Raw genomic sequence first — 18713 nt, 5'->3', positions numbered from 1 at the left:
ATACAATATATATAATATATATATATATATCTATTATATATATATATATATATATATATATATATATTTATATATTTTTATATATATATATTTATATGTATGTATAATTTATATAAAATATATTATACATATATATATATATATATATATATATATATATATATATATATATATATATTATATAATTTGTTATTGCTCAGTACCGGATGAGCGCGACTCGAGTATCGAGACGACTAATGGAAGTCAATTGGGAACGATAGCATTTTTCAGAAAAATCTTTCAGAAAAATGCTTGAGTCACACCTTTGACTTCCATTATTCTCAGTACTCTAGTCATGCCCATCTGGCACTAAGCACCCGAGCATGGTAGTGCCCACTCATCACTAGTTATCAGTATCGGGCACCCGAGCATGATAGTGCTCGCTCATCACTAGTTACGAGTACAGAGCACCCGAGCATGGTAGTGCCCACTCATCACTAGTTATCAGTACCGGGCACCCGAGCATGATAGTGCTCGCTCATCACTAGTTACGAGTACTGAGCACCCGAGCATGGTAGTGCCCGCTCATCACTAGTTACGAGTACTGAGCACCCGAGCATGGTAGTGCCCGCTCATCACTAGTTATGAGTACCGAGCACCCGAGCATGGTAGTGCCCGCTCATCACTAGTTACGAGTACAGAACACCTGAGCATGGTAGTGCCCGCTCATCACTAGTTACAAGTACAGAACACCTGAGCATGGTAGTGCCCGCTCATCACTAGTTACGAGTACAGAACACCTGAGCATGGTAGTGCCCGCTCATCACTAGTAAGGACCTCTCCTAGTAATGACTCCTTTTTTTTTTAATTAAAGGGAATCTGTCAGGTCCAATATAGACCCAGAACCATGAGCAGTTCTGGGTGGATATTGCTAATCCCTGCCTAACTGTCCCTGTATATACTCGCATAGATAAAGAGATCATTGAAAGACGTATTTCTAAAGAGCTTTTACCGTATGCTAATGAGCGAGGGCATTAGTCCCCTGAGTGTTAGTTCCCTGGCTTGTCGGCCCCATTAGCATGTTAGTACACCCCTGTGGGCGTGCTATCATGCTAATGAATGCGTCACCAGATGATCTCACTCCCCTCTCGCCATCATCGCGTCCGACGCTGTATTTTTGCTCAGTGCACATGACCCCGGAGTTTCGGTTTTGCACACTACTTCAGTTTGAAGCCAGGACGCATACACCCGGCTTCATAGTGCACATGACCCAAACTCCGGGGTCATGCGCACTGAGCCGAAATCCAGCGTCGGACGCGATGATGGCGGAGAGGTGAGTGAGATCATCCTGTGACGCTCCACATTCATTAGCATGATAGCATGCCCACAGGGGTGTACTAACATGCTAATGGGGATGACGAACACCCAGGAGACTAGTCCCTGCGCTCATTAGCAAACGATAAAAGCTCTTTATAAATACTTTTTCTATAGATCTCTCTATCTATGCTAGTGTATACAGGGACGGTTAGGCTGGGATTAGTAATATACACCCAGAACTGCTCGTGGTTCTCACTGTATATTGCACCTGACAGGTTCACTTTAAGTGGTTGTCTTGTGCTTGAACAACATGTCCGCTTTCTTCTTAAAAAAAACAAACACTGCTGTCGCCTGTGTGTCTGCTTTTTCATCTCAACTCCACAGAAGAGAATGAGGTTGATTTGCAATACAACCTATGGACAGGCGTGGCGCTGTTTTTTAGACTTCCGGACACCCCCTTTTTGTAGGTCCTCCCTGCTGAGATCGACCACTATACTACAATGTAGACAAAGAGCGAAACATTCCGTCATCTGGATTACAATGTGAACGACGCACTGCTGATTATGGTCCATGTTACGATGAATTTTATTTCTGTGGTCTCTTCTGTTTTTTTGTTGTTCTTCGAAGCTCGGGGTCCAGTAAAACACTACTACCTGCGTGCCAGGCGCGAGACCTGCCGTCAGGCTCTTTGTAGGGATTCTCAGAGGAAAGTGATTAATCATTTACAAGGACTAGTAATGCCAAACCATGCAAGGTCTATTAGAGGGGGAAAAGCAAGCGAGCCCCCCCCACTCCCCCCAACACATCCCATTTACACGGTGCTATGATTAACACTAGAAGTCCCAGAGAGGGGTCATTTAACATTTCTACCATTGGAACCCTATGGAGCTCGAAATTCCTGGGACTTCTAGTGTCAATCCATTCATTGCCCTGTGGATCACAAAATATATTAGTCCGCTGATCATGCGAGCAAATAGTTGTCATTAGATTGCACCTTTTTAATTATGGTTGTCAGCAGCACATCCTCCTTGTGCTGCCGACAATAATGAAACTGTGAGCGATCGCTCACTCATCTGCATAATAATGTGTGTGATTGATCACTTGATGATCTGCATGGTAATATATGTGATCAATCAATCACATGGATTATTGTGGATGATCGAGCGATCATTTGCACACTGCTGATCAAGAAAACGAGCACCGATCGGTTTGTTTCAACGATCAGTGCAGATAATCTGCCCATGTGATTGAGACCTTACCCAAACAGATGCATCGCCAGACCAAAGTTTTTGGAAAACGTCCGTCCTGTCCACTCCTTCCCCCCCCCCCCACCCCATAGATATGCTATTAGGCCCCCCCCCATGCCTGTATATTCAGTGCCGTATCCATCACTCGTAGCCTCAGTTATGACTGCTGTATACACCTTTCCTAGCCCCAGCCATGACTGCTGTATACACCTTTCCTAGCCCCAGCCATGACTGTTGTATACACCTTTCCTAGCCCCAGCCATGACTGTTGTATACACCTTTCCTAGCCCCAGCCATGACTGTTGTATACACCTTTCCTAGCCCCAGCCATGACTGCTGTATACGCCTTTCCTAGCCCCAGCCATGACTGCTGTATACGCCTTTCCTAGCCCCAGCCATGACTGCTGTATACGCCTTTCCTAGCCCCAGCCAGGACTGCTGTATACGCCTTTCCTAGCCCCAGCCATGACTGCTGTATACACCTTTCCTAGCCCCAGCCATGACTTCTGTATACGCCTTTCCTAGCCCCAGCCATGACTGCTGTATACACTTTTCCAAAAAAAATACTGGTTTCCCCCAACCAGGTATTTGCAATAACTAAAACTTTAATTCAGGGAGATTTGTTTTCAGGAAATGTCTACTTTTTAATGTAAGAAAGAAAAAAAAATATGATGCCTAAGAGAAAGTTTCACCGGACTGAACACAGGGGTATTTGTTGTGATTTTTTTTTTTTTTTTTTAAATTCCAATATATATATTTTTTTCTCTTTTTAATAAAATTCTATTTATCTTATTTTAAAGAGCTCTTAAGAACTAGAAATGAAGGACTCCATCCATTTCCCCCAGGTTTTTGTTTGTTTTTTTGTCTCTGGATGACTATTTTCATACTAGAATGATATATTCAATGACAAATACAATATATTATATATTTCTATTTTTAAAAAATTTCATGTAACATTTTCCTGAAAAAAAAATTAAGAAATAAAACACAAAGCAGAATTTATATTAGATAAAAGCTTTAGAGTCTATGATCGGAACCTGTTTGTTTGCCGTTTCTTAACTTTGGACCGAAACGCGTCATAACTTAAAAGTAAGCCTCGAGGCAAAGCGCTGGGTTTAATGATGAGGTATTGGAATGTGAATATAGGAATCCTCCTGCTGTACAATGATTTCTGTCTGTCCTCCATCTTGTAGGCTTTAGATAATGATGATGCCTTGTATTATGTAACAGAAACGCAGTATTTCTCAAGTATAAATCTGAATGCATTGAATGACATTCTCTTGTATTTCTCTAGAAGTACCGACCATTCCAATCACTCGCGGTTATGTGGAATTCTGTTTTGTAAATTTAAAGGCAGTCACCCGGGGGAACATCATTTAATAAACTCTCTATGTTTGTAAATGGCGCGGTGTGTTATTTATCCATCATCGTTTTCTCTACATGTGCAAAAGTATGTGCCCCCCCTTCCACCTTACACTACAGCAGCTTTTATTGTGGAGGTGGCACTGAGCTATAGCTTGTTTTTTCAAACGTAATAAGAATATCTGTGTATGTAAATAATCAAAATATAGATGTAGTAGCATAATTATCTGTCTATGTAGCCATCGCATAGATCCATAATATAATTCTAAGCTGTATAGTCATGAAGGAGTTAACCAAATATAATGAAGCCAGAATGTGAAGCTGCAAAAGTGTTATCAGTAATGTTCACACAGAATGTACAAGAAACAAACTGGCTGTGAGAAATTAAGGAGTAAAAGTACTCCCTGTTTAGCTTCAAGGCTGAAGTAGCTTTTCTGTATAATTTAGATCTATCGAACACATGAGTCAGTTGATGACGCTGGCTCAAGGAGAACATGTCTGTGTTCATTGCCTTATACATTGATATATCAGCACTGATATACAGCTAATACGGCACAGTCTCTGAATATCCCGAACGAAGACTCCATTAGCAGTCTTTACCTAAATTCCTCTCTTGACAGTTTGGCGCACCAGCGTGGGGCTCCACGGACGCACTGCTGACCTGGAGATACCGATGCTTTGGACGTCGCGGACTGAGATCTCCCTCTCCTCCAAACAGGCCAATCACCTCCGACCCCACGGGCAAGTGTTACATACTGTGTATTCACTGCCATTGTGGTTGGTTTTGGAGAGGATGGAGTGACGGGCTGTGTGTCCATATCGGTGTTAAAAGGTACCTGATTGTGACTCAGGGGTAGTGCCCGCTGGGGTTCAGAGCACGATCCCAGCCCTGAGGTGTAGATCGACCGAGAGTGTCACACGGGATCCAGAGGACGGTTGTTAGGGCAGGAAAGACGGTGGTGGCCGGATATAGCTAGTTAGACTGACCTGGTCTGTAATTAAAGACGCGGGGGGGTTCCCTTGACTGAAGATAGGGATTAGGACATTAAATTTGATACAGTTGACCAAGTCCGGAGGTCGGGACATTCTTGTGTATGCATGTACATTTTTGTACGTCCTCCTCCTTTCATGAGACAGATCCTCAGTGAAAGAAGATAGGGATTAGGACAATAAAAAATATTGGAGCAGCTGATCAAGTGACCTCCAATTCCTTATCTGTATGCATTGATATGGAGACAGGATCCTCTGCAGATATAACAGATCCCACTATTCTGAGAAGGATTTTGGAGAGGTGTGTGGGAATTTTTGCCCCTTCTTGCAAAAGAACATTTGTGAAATCAGAACCACTTGATATTAGAGGAGAGGTTGGCCTCACAATCTCCCAAAAGTGTTGGATGGGTTTGGTGTTATGATTAAGGGACCGAGGAGGATCAAAAAATGCCGAATTTTAAATAGTAACAGAGTGGCTGGAACCTTAACGGACTGCAGACCTAATATTAACACACAACTAGAAGTAGCCGTGGGACGAGCCTACGATGACCTAGTCGTCTCGATACAGCCGGAGAACTAAATATTCTCACAGATAGAAACAAGAGAAAACACTCAGTTATATAGTCCCAATCTGACCCTGATTGCCAATCCTCTGCAGGTGTGAGACTTTCATTCCACAAATCAACTGCACCGCCAGCACTGACCACAAGAGGGATCCCCAAACTGGAAAACGTATTCACAATAGTTTGGGGTCCGGTCAACTTCTTCCACCAAACTCCTCCAATGATGATCTTCTAGACTTTGTGCACTGGGTACAGTCATGGGGAAAAGGGTTTTCCACAAAGATCGAAGCTACAATCTTTAGTGGTGGCGGCTTTACACCACTCCATCCGACACTCTGCATGGTGGTGATGTACTGCTCGGCGTTGCGCTTGGTGATGTGCCACTCTGCATTGTGCTTGGTGATGTGCCACTCTGCATTGTGCTTGGTTATGTGTGGCCCGGCATTGTGCTTGGTGATATATGGCTTGGCAAGACGCTTGGTGATGTACGGCTCTGCATGGCACTTGATGTGCCGCTCGGCATTGCGCATGGTGATGTGTCGCTCAGCATTGTGCTTGGTGATGTGTGGCTCGGTATTGTGCTCGGTGATGTGTGGCTCGACGTTGCACTTGGTGATGTGTCGCTCGGCATTGTGCTTGGTGATGTATGGCTCAGGCATTGCGCTTGGTGATGTATGGCTCGGCATTGTGCTTGGTGATGTATGGCTCGGCATTGCGCTTGGTGATGTACGGCTCGGCATTGTGCTTGGTGATATGTGCGGCTCGGCATTGTGCTTGGTGATATGTGCGGCTCGGAATTGTACTTGGTGATATGTGCGGCTCGGCATTGTGCTTGGTGATGTACGGCTCGGCATTGTGCTTGGTGATGTATGGCTCGGCATTGTGCTTGGTGATGTACGGCTCGGCATTGCGCTTGGTGATGTATGGCTCGGCATTGCGCTTGGTGATGTATGGCTCGGCATTGCGCTTGGTGATGTACGGCTCGGCATTGCGCTTGGTGATGTACGGCTCGGCATTGCGCTTGGTGATGTCGCTCGGCATTTGCGCTTGATGACGTGCAGCTGCTCGGCCATGATCCTAGCAGGCGCAGTATTTGTGCTGATGTTACCAGAGGAGGTCTGGACTCTGCAGTTATGGGGTCAGCACAGCCGTGGTGACTTTTCTGCCCTCTGCGCTGTAACTTTACATGGTCTCTCTTTGTGGCTGAGTTGCTGCGGTTCCTTTCACTTCTCAATAATATCACTCACGGGTGATGAGAGAAGATGTGTGGTGGTAAAACTTCTATCTAGCCCTAAAGCATTAGGTTGATAGGGGCTGATTCATCAAGACAGGCACAGTCTACACTCACTACCCCAGTCCTAGAGTACAAGGGTACAAAATCATTACAAGGTGCACTCCACTTAATAAATTTGGTGCATTTTCTGGGTGGCGTTGGTCTCCATGTGCTGTGACAGAAATGCTACTCCAGTCATATCCCAGTCACAAAAGAGGTTCTACAGCATCGGAGGTTTGTATTATTCCATTGGCTAATGAAACACTAGTTTTTGGGCTTTTTGGTCACTACCGTTCTTGATGCAGTCCAATAGTTTTATCAATTACAGCTGGGGGGTAAATTTTAATCCTGTATAATATATACATTATATTACGCTCCTCCAATATAAAAATTGCAACACCAAGCAGGAAAAGTGATGGGAATCATAAAATGGACAGATTATGTTACTGATCTACAACCCTGCATGGCTGCAACGTCTCCAGACTTGACTCCCATCGAGCACATCTGGGACGTCATTGATCGGTGATCACACAGGAGCTGCCAGTTGAGGATCTTGATGATTTGCCCAAATGCATTCAGCGCAGTAGAACACCCATATTTAGCTCATTATTAGTGTTGGGATTTCTGCACACGGCGCTCATACTCTATAAACAGATGTTAAGAATATTTTGTTTCCATTTTTTTTTTCCTTCATCATTTACATATCAGTAACTTGTGTATCCATCCTGGGAATTTCAATAATTCCATTAGTTTTCCTTGTTGGTATTGCAATTTCAATGTTGAGGAGTATATAGATTCTGGGTAGCACACTCCCTGACAGAAGTTCTGTCGCTTATCCATGTTATGTAAATAAAAGCTTATAACCTGACTTTAAATTCATCCATTGGTTTTATAAATTACTCTTTTGAAAGCTGAAACCCTCCCAAATTTGGTTTAGGTTATGAAAATAAAGTTGCTGCAAAGCTGAAATATTGATCATTTATTGAACACAGGTCAGATTTTGGCAAGACAAAAGTTTCGCCGCCCACAGAAAGTAATGTGAAATTCAAACAAATAATTAACTTCTAATACAAAGATATGTTGCATAACATTGGTGAATGAAGTTGTGGTACTATTAGAGCTATATTTAATATTTTGTGTGACTTCCATGAGCTTGAAGGACTGCATCCATGCGGTTCAACAATGATTCATTCAATTTATTGATGAAGTCATGAGGAATAGCAAAGAATGCAGTCTTACATGCCTCCCAGAGTTCATCTAGATTCTTTGGTTTTGTCTTCCAAGCTTCCTCTTTCATCCTACCCCAAACAAGCTCAATGATGTTCATGTCTGGTGACTGGGCTGGCCAGTCCTTGAGCACCTTCATCTTCTTTGCCAGGAGGAACTTTGTTGTAGAGATGGATGTATGAGATGGAGCACCATCCTGCTGCAGAATGTGACACCTTCTATGATTGGGAATGTAAGACGTAGCTAATACTTCTTGGTATTTTAGGCTATTGATATTGCCTTCCATCTTGCAAATGTTTTGCTCACCCCCATACTGAATGTAACCCCAGACCATGCTCTTTCCACCACCAAACTTAACTGTTTTCTGGGTGTATTTTGGATCCATACAGGCTCCAGTAGGTGTCCTGCAGTATTTGCAGCGGCTGTGGTGTAATTCAACTGAAGATTCATCAGCGAAATCCACCTTCTACCACTTTTCCAGCGTCAATCTGTTTAGCATGGTGTGGGACTTGGCAAATGCCATGTTTTTTTTTAATTGCCTTTTGTTTAGTGCTGGCTTCTGGGCACTGATTCGACCATGGAGGCCATTTCGAGACAGAATCCTACAAACTGTTCTAGTTGACACAGGGACTTGAGGTGACCAGGCCTTTTGGAGCTCTGCTGCAGTGGAAGAGGGACTGGCTTTGGATTTTGAAACCAACAAACGTTCCTCCTGAGCAGTTGTCTTGCGGGGTCTACCGGACCTGGGCTTGTCAAAAACCATCTCCAGTCTCTTCAAATCTTTTTTTAATTCTTTGTACTTGACGCTGAGACACATTAAAGGTGCCAGCCACCTCTGCAGTGGATCTGGTCTTCAGCCTCTTGATAATAAAGGCTTTGGTCGCAGGGTGGATTTTTGGCATGTTGTCAGAAGTAAAGTTGGAGTTCAAGTGAAGGTCTGGGGTGCTGGGTTTCTTTTTATATACACCCACTAATTAACCGATCATTTAGTGAACAAAATGTGAGGATGTAAACGAGGATTGGGTGCAGTATATGACAAGGCGACAACATTTTTGTCTTTCCAAAATCTGACCTTTCTGTGTTCATTAAATGATCAATATTTCAGCTTTGCAGCAACTTTATTTTCATGACCTAAACCAAATTTGGGAGGGTTTCTGCTTTCAAAAGAGTAATTTATAAAACCAATGGATGAATTTAAAGTCAGGTTATAAGCTTTTATTTACATAACATGGATAAGCGACAGAACGTCTGTCAGGGAGTGTATAGCAAGAAGTATATGTGTATATATATAATATATATTTTATTCTTGAGCTTGCTTTATCCTGTGATTTGTTGCTCAGTCTGAATTTTATGAGGATATTGGCACTTCTCATTAAGCACCAGGTAAAGTAACAATGCCTCTATTGTATCCTATGAGGACAGAGTCTGACATGGTCAATATCACGTGGGCAAGATCTAATGTGACCTCACACGACATTTCAGCAAACAGAAAAGAATTCCTTACTCCCTGTACTTTGGGTATTTTTCATACAGACCCATCCCCCAACAGAGAAATCTGAGTGCACAATTCTATATTACATGTTTCTATATGGATGCATCCACTGTACATGTATGTATTCATTGGGGGCAATATAGATCTCTTATATAATTTGGCTTTTAAATCCGCGATGTAGATTGTGTTCTTTATTTTAGAAGTGCACCCCCCCCCAAAAAGTGACATTTTGATCTTTCTTTTTTAATCCTTCCAGTACAATGCTTATCTTTTGGTTTTAATAGCTTTATATTTTGTTAGTTTGGACTTTTACAGACAAAGCAATTCAAAATAAGCTTATAACTTGTTGTGGTTTTGAATTTTCTTTTTGTTTTCCTTTTTATGTCATTTTATGGTTTTTATTTTTTACCTAATAAATAATTGCTATTTTTTTTTTAGTTAAAAGCACCAAGATGGTAATAACAGGGGCCCTTAGCATCTCTCAGGGGACGATGGGTAAATTAGAGATGAAAACAGTTGAACCTAACTAATTTTGTGGTGCTGAGAACAAATATGATCCTTATATTTGCTGATTGGCTCAAGATCCAAAGGAGGTTGTAATTACTTAGGACACCTTTTGTGCAGGCTTATAGAAAAATTACGTCTTTATCATTTCATTATCATATAATGGTATTGTTAGTAGCCAGTCTATTACATCATCTATTTAGTCTATTGAGCCTTCAATATTCTATCATCTTATGGCAGCCTATCCAAAAATGCCAACTCCGCTCCGATGATGTGATCCTAATTACCATTGTATCACTTCTATAAGTGTTTTCTGTGTAAATCCGGTTTCACAGGGCATTGTTCACAATGAAGTGGTCATCAGTGTGGAATGTGGCCAAAGGGCGCCCACTTCTCTGCCTTTCTGTTTTCCAGTCTCTCTGTGTCTCTGTACAACCTGAAGGTGACACTCTAAGCTGAGTGGCCACATCTGTCAGAGAAAATCCTGCTTGAATCCTCGCAATGGCACTGTACTGCTGATCAATTGTTAGGGGCGATCTTGGTCTCATGATGTCAAAGTGTTAACTGCATGATGAGGATGACTGTTTAATACTAATTATAATTGAACCCTGAAATTTATTGGATCAAACCCCTTTATGTGAATTTTGCCATTAAGCTCCTTGTTTAAGAACAGCAAGTTGTGCAAAAAGTGTTTAGTTATAAATTGTGTGTAAATATGTAATACAGAGTGTAGAGTGATAAATAAAATTAGTCTGATCTAAAACAGCCAAAATATAAGATAAATATAGTACATATTTGATGTGAACCTAATAAGACGTTTGCAGTTACAGAGGTCAGTTGTTTCCTGTAGTTTTTGACCAGGTTTGCACACACTGCAGCAGGGCTTTCGGTGACTCCTCTATACAGATCTTCTCCAGGTCTTTCAGGTTTTGGAGCTGTCACTGGGCAACATTAAGTTTGTTAACATTAAGTTAACAGTAAGTCTCCTCCAAAGACTTTCTATGGGGTTCAGGGCTGGACACTGGCTAGGTCACTCCAGGACCTTGAAATCCTTCTTACGGAGCCGGTCCTTAGTTACCCCGGCTGTGTGTTTCAGGTCATTGTCATGCTGGACTTCTCAGCCACAACCCAACTTCCATGCTCTTAATGAGGGAAGGAGGTTGTTGGCCAAATTCTCGTGATATATGACCCCATGTATCATCCCTTTAATACGGTGAAATCATCCTGTCCCCTTTGCAGAAAAGCATCCCCAAAGTATGATGCTTCACAGTGATTGTATTCTTGGGGTTGTGCCTTCTTCCTCCAAACACAGCAAGTGGAGTTGATACCAAAATATTCTATTTTGGTCTCACCTGACCACATGACCTTCTCCCTTACCTCTTCTGGATCATCCACATGGTCATTTGCAAACTTCAAATGGGCCTGGACATATGCTGGCATGAGCAGGGGGACCTTGTGTGTCCTGCAGATTTTAATCCATGATGGCATAGCAAGTTACTGTAATCTTTGAGCCTATGGTCACAGCTCTTCAGGTCATTGACCAGGTCCTCTTGTGTAGTTCTGAGCTTATTTCTGCCCCTTCTCAGAATCATCCTTACCCCATGAGGTGAGTTCTGGCACAGCACCCCAGACCAAGTAAGATTGACTGACATCTTGTGTTTCTTCCATTTTCTAATAATTGCGCCAACAGTTGTTGCCTTCTCACCAAGCTGCTTGCCTATTATCCTGTAGCCCATCCCAGCCTTGTGTAGGTCTACAATTTTGCCCCTAGTGTCCTTAGACAGCTCTTTGGTCTTGGCCAGGTTGGAGTGTGATACACAATGCTGCTGGTTTGTCTGCGTGGGATAGTTGTGCAGGAGAGTATCAGCACAATGAAAGAGATCGGCATCTCGGACATTCACTCCAACCAGGGAATAAAAAGATTTGTAAGCTTCAAGATGAGTAGTTTCTCTATTTGTTGCAGGGCCAAGGCTGCATGGGAGCATTCACATTACTGGTAACTAATGTTATGGGAAACAAGTGCAGAGAACTATGAATAGTTGGTGGAATATCTCCTCAAGACATATACAGTGGAACCATGGTTAAAGGAAACCTGTGATGTTATATATGCGTTTTGACCTATCAGCAGACGCATGTGTGCCCTAATTACACCTCCCTACCCATCCCCGTGTTATAAAATTGTGTAATATGAAAGTAATAAACATTTTATTACTTTTATATATCCTATGTAAATGAGCAGGGTCTCTAGCCCCATGGGCGTCTCGTTACCCTGTGGGCATCTACATGCTTTCCATGGTATTACATCAGCGACGTGACCGTCGTTACTTCAGAATCTCACGCGTGCGCACACTTACCATTCTCGCAGCCTCATCCTGGTGTTTGATGTCGGCTTCTGACGCGCACTGCGCATGCTCAGAGGACGACTGCGGTTCCGGTCATGCGCAGTGCCCATCAGAAGCCACAAAGCAAGCACCAGGATGAGGCGGTGAGAATGGTAAGCGCGCGCATGCGCAAAATTCTGAAGTAGCGATGGTCAGGTCGCTGATGTAAATGAGACGCCCATGGGGCTAGAGCCCCTGTCATTTACATAGGATATATGAAAGCAATAAAATGTTTTACTTTCATATTACACAATTTTACAACACAGGGATGGGTAGGGCGGTGTAATTACGGCACACATGCGTCTGCTGATAGGTCAGAACGCATATTCTATATGACTGGTTCCCTTTAACGAGTAACCCAGTTTGCGAGTATTTCGCTATATGAGCAAAGCTTGCTGTAAATGTGTAACTCCGTTTACGACCAAGCTTTGCCGTATGAGCAAATGCTGACCGCACACACTTCCGGTTCCGTACGTCCACCGCGCTTTAACCCGCTCTTGCAGTCTGCACAAACGCGTACGCAGACACACATTATGCTCACCTTACCTTCCGTTCCATCGCCGGCCTCCCGGTTCTTGTAGTTCGCCGCAACAGGATGTATATCGGGCAACCATCGTGACGAGGGAGGAAATTCCGCTGCCAGAGCGGTGATGAACAAAGGCATGAGCCACTTCCCTCTGATTGGTCAGCGCGCTGCCTTTGAGTAGCAGCTGACAGCGGAAGTTCCTCCCTTGTTGTGATGGTTACCCGATACACATCCTCTACCAGCGAACTACAAGAAACAGGAGGCCGGCGATGGTGAGCTTAATATCTGTGTGTTTGTGCGTGTGTGGGATGGGACATTGATCAAGTTGTGGAATGCATTGTCTACATTGCAATGATTTCCTATGGGAAATTTTGCTTTGCTAGATGAGTAACTTGGTTTACAAGCACACTCCCAGAATGGATTGTTCTCGTAAACCAAGGTTCCACTGGATAAGGTACTTGGCTGTAATATGTCCTTAGAGACTCATTTCTTACAGTTGCATATAGATTTACTCCTCTCAAACTGGAGCAAAGAGCGATGAGCACGGGGAGAGATTTCCCCAAGATACTGCAGTTATGGAGGAAAGATATCAAGGGAAATAAAAGCCATCAATGCTGCAGATACTGCTGGACAATTGGACGAGATGATCCAATGCCAGAGGATAAGAGAAAAAGAGTCATCACTGAACGAGGAGCAAATGTAGGGCAATTTCTGTAACTTTATAATGCGCAATATTGTTTAGACCAGTCTTATTTAGAGGAAACTTAGCAACTATTCAATAACTATCAGAAAATTGGCATCACAAAATATTCTGCATCTTTAAACTTGCAAAACTAATAATGTTTCAAAGTACTGATACTTTTATGCATTAATTCTATGTAGTGGTAAAAAAAAAACCTTTGATATTCTAGAAACAAGACAAAACATTTTCATTGTCTGATATGAATTCAGGAGAACAAAATCATTCTGAAATAGCCAATTCCATACCAGAACCTGAGAAGTTTAGAAAATATGTAGAACAGTGAAACTGACAAGGATCACTCCAATTAATCGTTACGGTTAGAGATTGATAGCGGAAATTAAATGGTTAAATAGCGGTGAACATAGTATACATCTAAAACTGCATACAAATTTTTTTTTTACTACACAATGTTTTATTCTTTATTCATACAAAAAAAATAAGGTCATCCAGAAACAGTATCATCCTTCTACACAGCTTGTGTGGAGTATTGCAGCATATCCCTATTTCGTTCTGAGAATCCGTTCTGTAGTACTAAACTTAAAAAAAAAAAGGCCAGTCCTTTCGATGTATTATTATTAAAATCAGAGAAGTTAATATACTTTTGGTCAACCCCTTTAAATTCAGAATTCTGAAGGTTTTCTGTTACTATATAGGAGTGCATTGTGGCAGCTCAGAGACCGACCATAAGGGCTGTCAGGGCACAGCTATATGAATGTTGATAGATGGTGGGGAAAATAAGTATTTGATACGCTGCCAATTTTGCTAGTTTTCCCACCGACAAAGACTGGAGAGGTCTGTAATTTTTATCGTAGGTAACTTCAACTGTGACAGACAAAATAAATCCAGAGAATCCCATTGTATGATTTGTATATAATTATATTGCGTGAAATAAGTATTTGATAACCTACCAACCAGAAAGAATTCTGGCTCTCACAGACCTGCTATTTTTTTTCTTTAAGGCCGGTTTCACATTTGCGTCGTTTTGACGGAAACTGAATCCAGCACAGATGCAGTATAGTTCATTTATTTACAGTGGAAGCGCGACACCACGTGGACACATGCGGTTGTGTATGAAGCATACAACCACGTGGTGTCGCGCTTCCACTGTAAATAAATGAACTATTCTGCATCTGTGCTGGATTCCGTTTCCGTCAAAATGACGCACATGTGAAACTAGCCTAAGAAGCTCCTACTCTGCACTCATTACCTGTATTAACTGCACCTGATGGAACCCATTACGCTGGTTTCACATCAGCGGTTTCCTGCCGCACTGTCAGATCCGGCACAAGGGCAGTACAATACAATACAATACACTTCACTGGCAAGCTCCGGGCCCATGCAGTCATGTGACCGGGGCTTGCCGCACTGTATTGTACTGTACTGCCCTTATGCCGGATCCGGCAGTGCGGCAGAACACCGCTGATGTGTTTGTGCCCTTACCTGTATAAAAGACACCTGTCCACACACTCAATCCCACTCCAACCTCTCCACCATGGCCAAGACCAAAGAGCTGTCTAAGGACACCAGGGACAAACTTGTAGACCAGCACAAGGCTGGAATGGGCTACAGGAGAATAGGCAAGCAGCTTAGTGAGAAGGCAACAACTGTTGGTACAATTATTAGAAATGGAAGAAAGACAAGATGATAGTCAATCTTACACCATCTGGGACTCCATGTAAGATCTCACCTCGTGGGCTAAGGACAATTCTGAGAAAGGTCAGGAATCAGCCCAGAACTACACAGGAGGACCAGGTTAATGACCTGAAGAGAGCTGGGACCACAGTCTCAAAAATTAGAGTTAGTAACACATTATACGATCACGGATTAAAATCCCGTATGACACCCAAGGTCCCCCTGCTACGCCAGTACATGTCCAGGCCCTGTTTGAAGTTATAATATAATATAGTTCAGTTCACCAATAACCATCTGGATGATACAGAGGAGACATGGAAGAAGGTCATATGGTCAGATAGAACTTTTTGGTATCAAATCCACTTGCCGTGTTTGGCGGAAGGAGGTTGAGTATAACCCCAAGATCACCGTCCCAACCATGAAGCATTGGGGTGGAAACATCCTACTTTAGGGGTGCTTTTCTGCAAAGGGGACAAAACGACTGCACCATATTGAAGGGAGAATGGATGGGATCATGTATAGAGAGACTTTGGCCAACAACCTCCTTCCCTCAGTAAAGGGTGCTTGACACGCTGCGACATCGCTAGCGGTCTTGTTAGCGATGTGACACGCCAGATCGCACATAGGTCGTTTTTACATCGCCGGTCACATGTGCGATCTGGCGTGTCACATCGCTAACGAGATCGCTAGTGATGTCGCAGTGTGTAAAGCACCCTTAAGAGCATTGAAGATGGGTTGTGGTTGCGTCTTCCAGCATGACAATGACCCCAAACACACAGCCAGGGCAACTAAGGAGCTGCTCCATAAGAAGCATTTCAATGTCCTGGAGCGGCCTAGCCAGTCTCCAGACCTGAACCCAAATTGTGGGAGCTGAAGCTCAATATTGCCCAGTGACAGCCCCGAAACCTAGAAGATCTGTATGTAGGAGTCACCAAAATCCCTGCTGGTGTGCAAACCTGGTCAAGATCTACCGGAAATGTCCGACCTCTATAATTGCAAACAAAGTTTCTACCAAATATTAAGTTCTGGTTTTCTATTATATCAAATACTTATTCATGCAATAAAATGAAAATTAATTATTTAAAAACCATACTATGTGATTTTCTGATTTTTTATGTCTGTCACAGTTGTACCTATGATACAAATTACAGACCTCGCCATTCTTTGTAGATGGGAAAACTTGCAACATCAGCAGAGGATCAAATACTTATGTTCCCCACTGTATATATGGATTCCATGAAGAAAACTAACAGACTAGTCGATATGTAGTTGATTTGCAGATTAGGATTCTGTATTTTTTTTGTGTAACACTCCTTTCAGCCAGCAGAGGGCAGTGTCTGAAATTTTGCCTGAAATATTGACCGTGCTTAGTGCAATATACTGACTGACAACAAGCAGATGAGACTTTTATTTTATATATACAATTACAAAAAATACTAAGATTATTAGATTCTCCAGCACACAAATATATAGTTCAACATTTAAAAAACAAAAAAAAAAAACAAACTTTGTGATCTAACACTTTGAGTTTTTGGGTAAAGTTCCATTTTTAGCCCCAATGTGAAAAAAATTATATTTTCAGTGTTTAGAATGATTGTTCCCTTCGGAAATTCATCCATCTCTACCTATCCGTGCATCAATTTCTGATTTAAAGGGTTCCTCTCATTTTCTACATTCTGTAGCACACTGTTCCCCTTCCTCCAGGCTTCCTGGTTGCTGGGGTGCGGTGTGCTCATGAAGATTGACAGCTTGGATGCTCGGCACACTCGCACTGCTGATCCCCACTGTGCGCTCTCCAATGCTGCTATATCAGACAACTTTGCCTCCGCAGCATCGAGTTGAGTCTATAGCAAAGAGCTTGTAACCAATGAGCTCCTTGCCTAGAAGACTGGCCACCGCTGAAAAAACTCCTGTGGTGGCTGGGAACCTAGGCAACAACTAAAACAGAATAATAAAAATCCCATCATTCATCAGAACGGAGATAAGTTTTAATACAATTGCAAAATTGGTTTTAACAAGCACTTTGCAATTTTACCAATTTAGGACTATGAGAAAAGCCCTTAAAAGCCTCCCCATCAATGTCTAGGACAAAAGGGGCACCTTAAGGTTCCTAATCGTGACCTTTCCATTGAAAAAGCAAAGCCGCTATAGAAAGTATTATTGGACGCGGATACTCTGCCCCCCCCATCCCATCAGCACTGAACGTTAAAGGCCCCTCACCAAGTACTACATCTGTGATACAATTTGTTTTGGTGAAGCGAATGCCTTTGAGGCCCTTATGGAGTGCAGTGACTGGCCCTGGACCCTATGGCAATGCCTTATGACCAGTGAGCCCTATTAATACGCCATCAATGCTTATGGAAAGAAACTCACTTTAAGGCCGGTTCCACAGATCTGTGTTTCACAGTCTAATTATGGCCCCTGGTCTCCCGACGCTACGGCCCCTGGTCTCCAGACGCTACGGCCCCTGGTCTCCAGACGCTACGGCCCCTGGTCTCCAGACGCTACGGCCCCTGGTCTCCAGACGCTACGGCCCCTGGTCTCCAGACGCTACGGCCCCTGGTCTCCAGACGCTACGGCCCCTGGTCTCCAGACGCTACGGCCCCTGGTCTCCAGACGCTACGGCCCCTGGTCTCCAGACGCGATTATGTTTGGGTCAGGAGACAAATAGCCGGCTTTTTACTTGAAAGGTGTGCTCGGACCATAAAATACAGATGCATGAAACTGTTGTAACAGTCTGTCCATCCCTTAAAGTAGTAAATAATAACGTCCCAGTGGAATTGGGGGTGAATTGTTGGGTCTATGACCAGCTTCAGACTTTCCAGCCATAATGCTTTGCTCAAAAAAAATGACCCTTTTACATTTGACCCTTTTAAAATTCCCCTTTATTGGTCTTTCCTATAAATTCCAGTGTTACCAGTCCTGACTCAATACTGATAAAAGATTTAAACGTAAATCCACAAATATCCATAAATACACATCTCTAGGACGCTTAAATACAATAGCATAGCAATACTGTCTGTGGTTGTCAGTCACATGTGGCGGCACACAGTCTGGGAAAAATCTGGTAAGACGTAATAACTCTGATACCGCTTCTGAAACCAGCCATTAGGGGGAGCTTTTTGTAGTAGAGATATATATAGCTCAAAAAGTAAGCTCCCTCCTAGTGGTGTCCGCAGATGGAGCTCCCCCTTAGCGGCGGCCGCAGGACTGTGAGTTCCCTCTAGGGGCGGCCGCAGGACTGTGAGTTCCCTCTAGCGGCGGCCGCAGGACTGCGAGCTCCCTCTAGCGGCGGCCGCAGGACTGCGAGCTCCCCCTTAGCGGCGGCCGCAGGACTGCGAGCTCCCCCTTAGCGGCAGCCGCAGGACTGCGAGCTCCCCCTTAGCGGCGGCCGCAGGACTGCGAGCTCCCTCTAGCGGCGGCCGCAGGACTGCGAGCTCCCTCTAGCGGCGGCCGCAGGACTGCGAGCTCCCCCTTA

Source organism: Anomaloglossus baeobatrachus, chromosome 3, assembly GCF_048569485.1.
Source record: "Anomaloglossus baeobatrachus isolate aAnoBae1 chromosome 3, aAnoBae1.hap1, whole genome shotgun sequence".
NCBI lineage: Eukaryota > Metazoa > Chordata > Amphibia > Anura > Aromobatidae > Anomaloglossus > Anomaloglossus baeobatrachus.
This window is presented reverse-complemented; position numbering follows the sequence as displayed.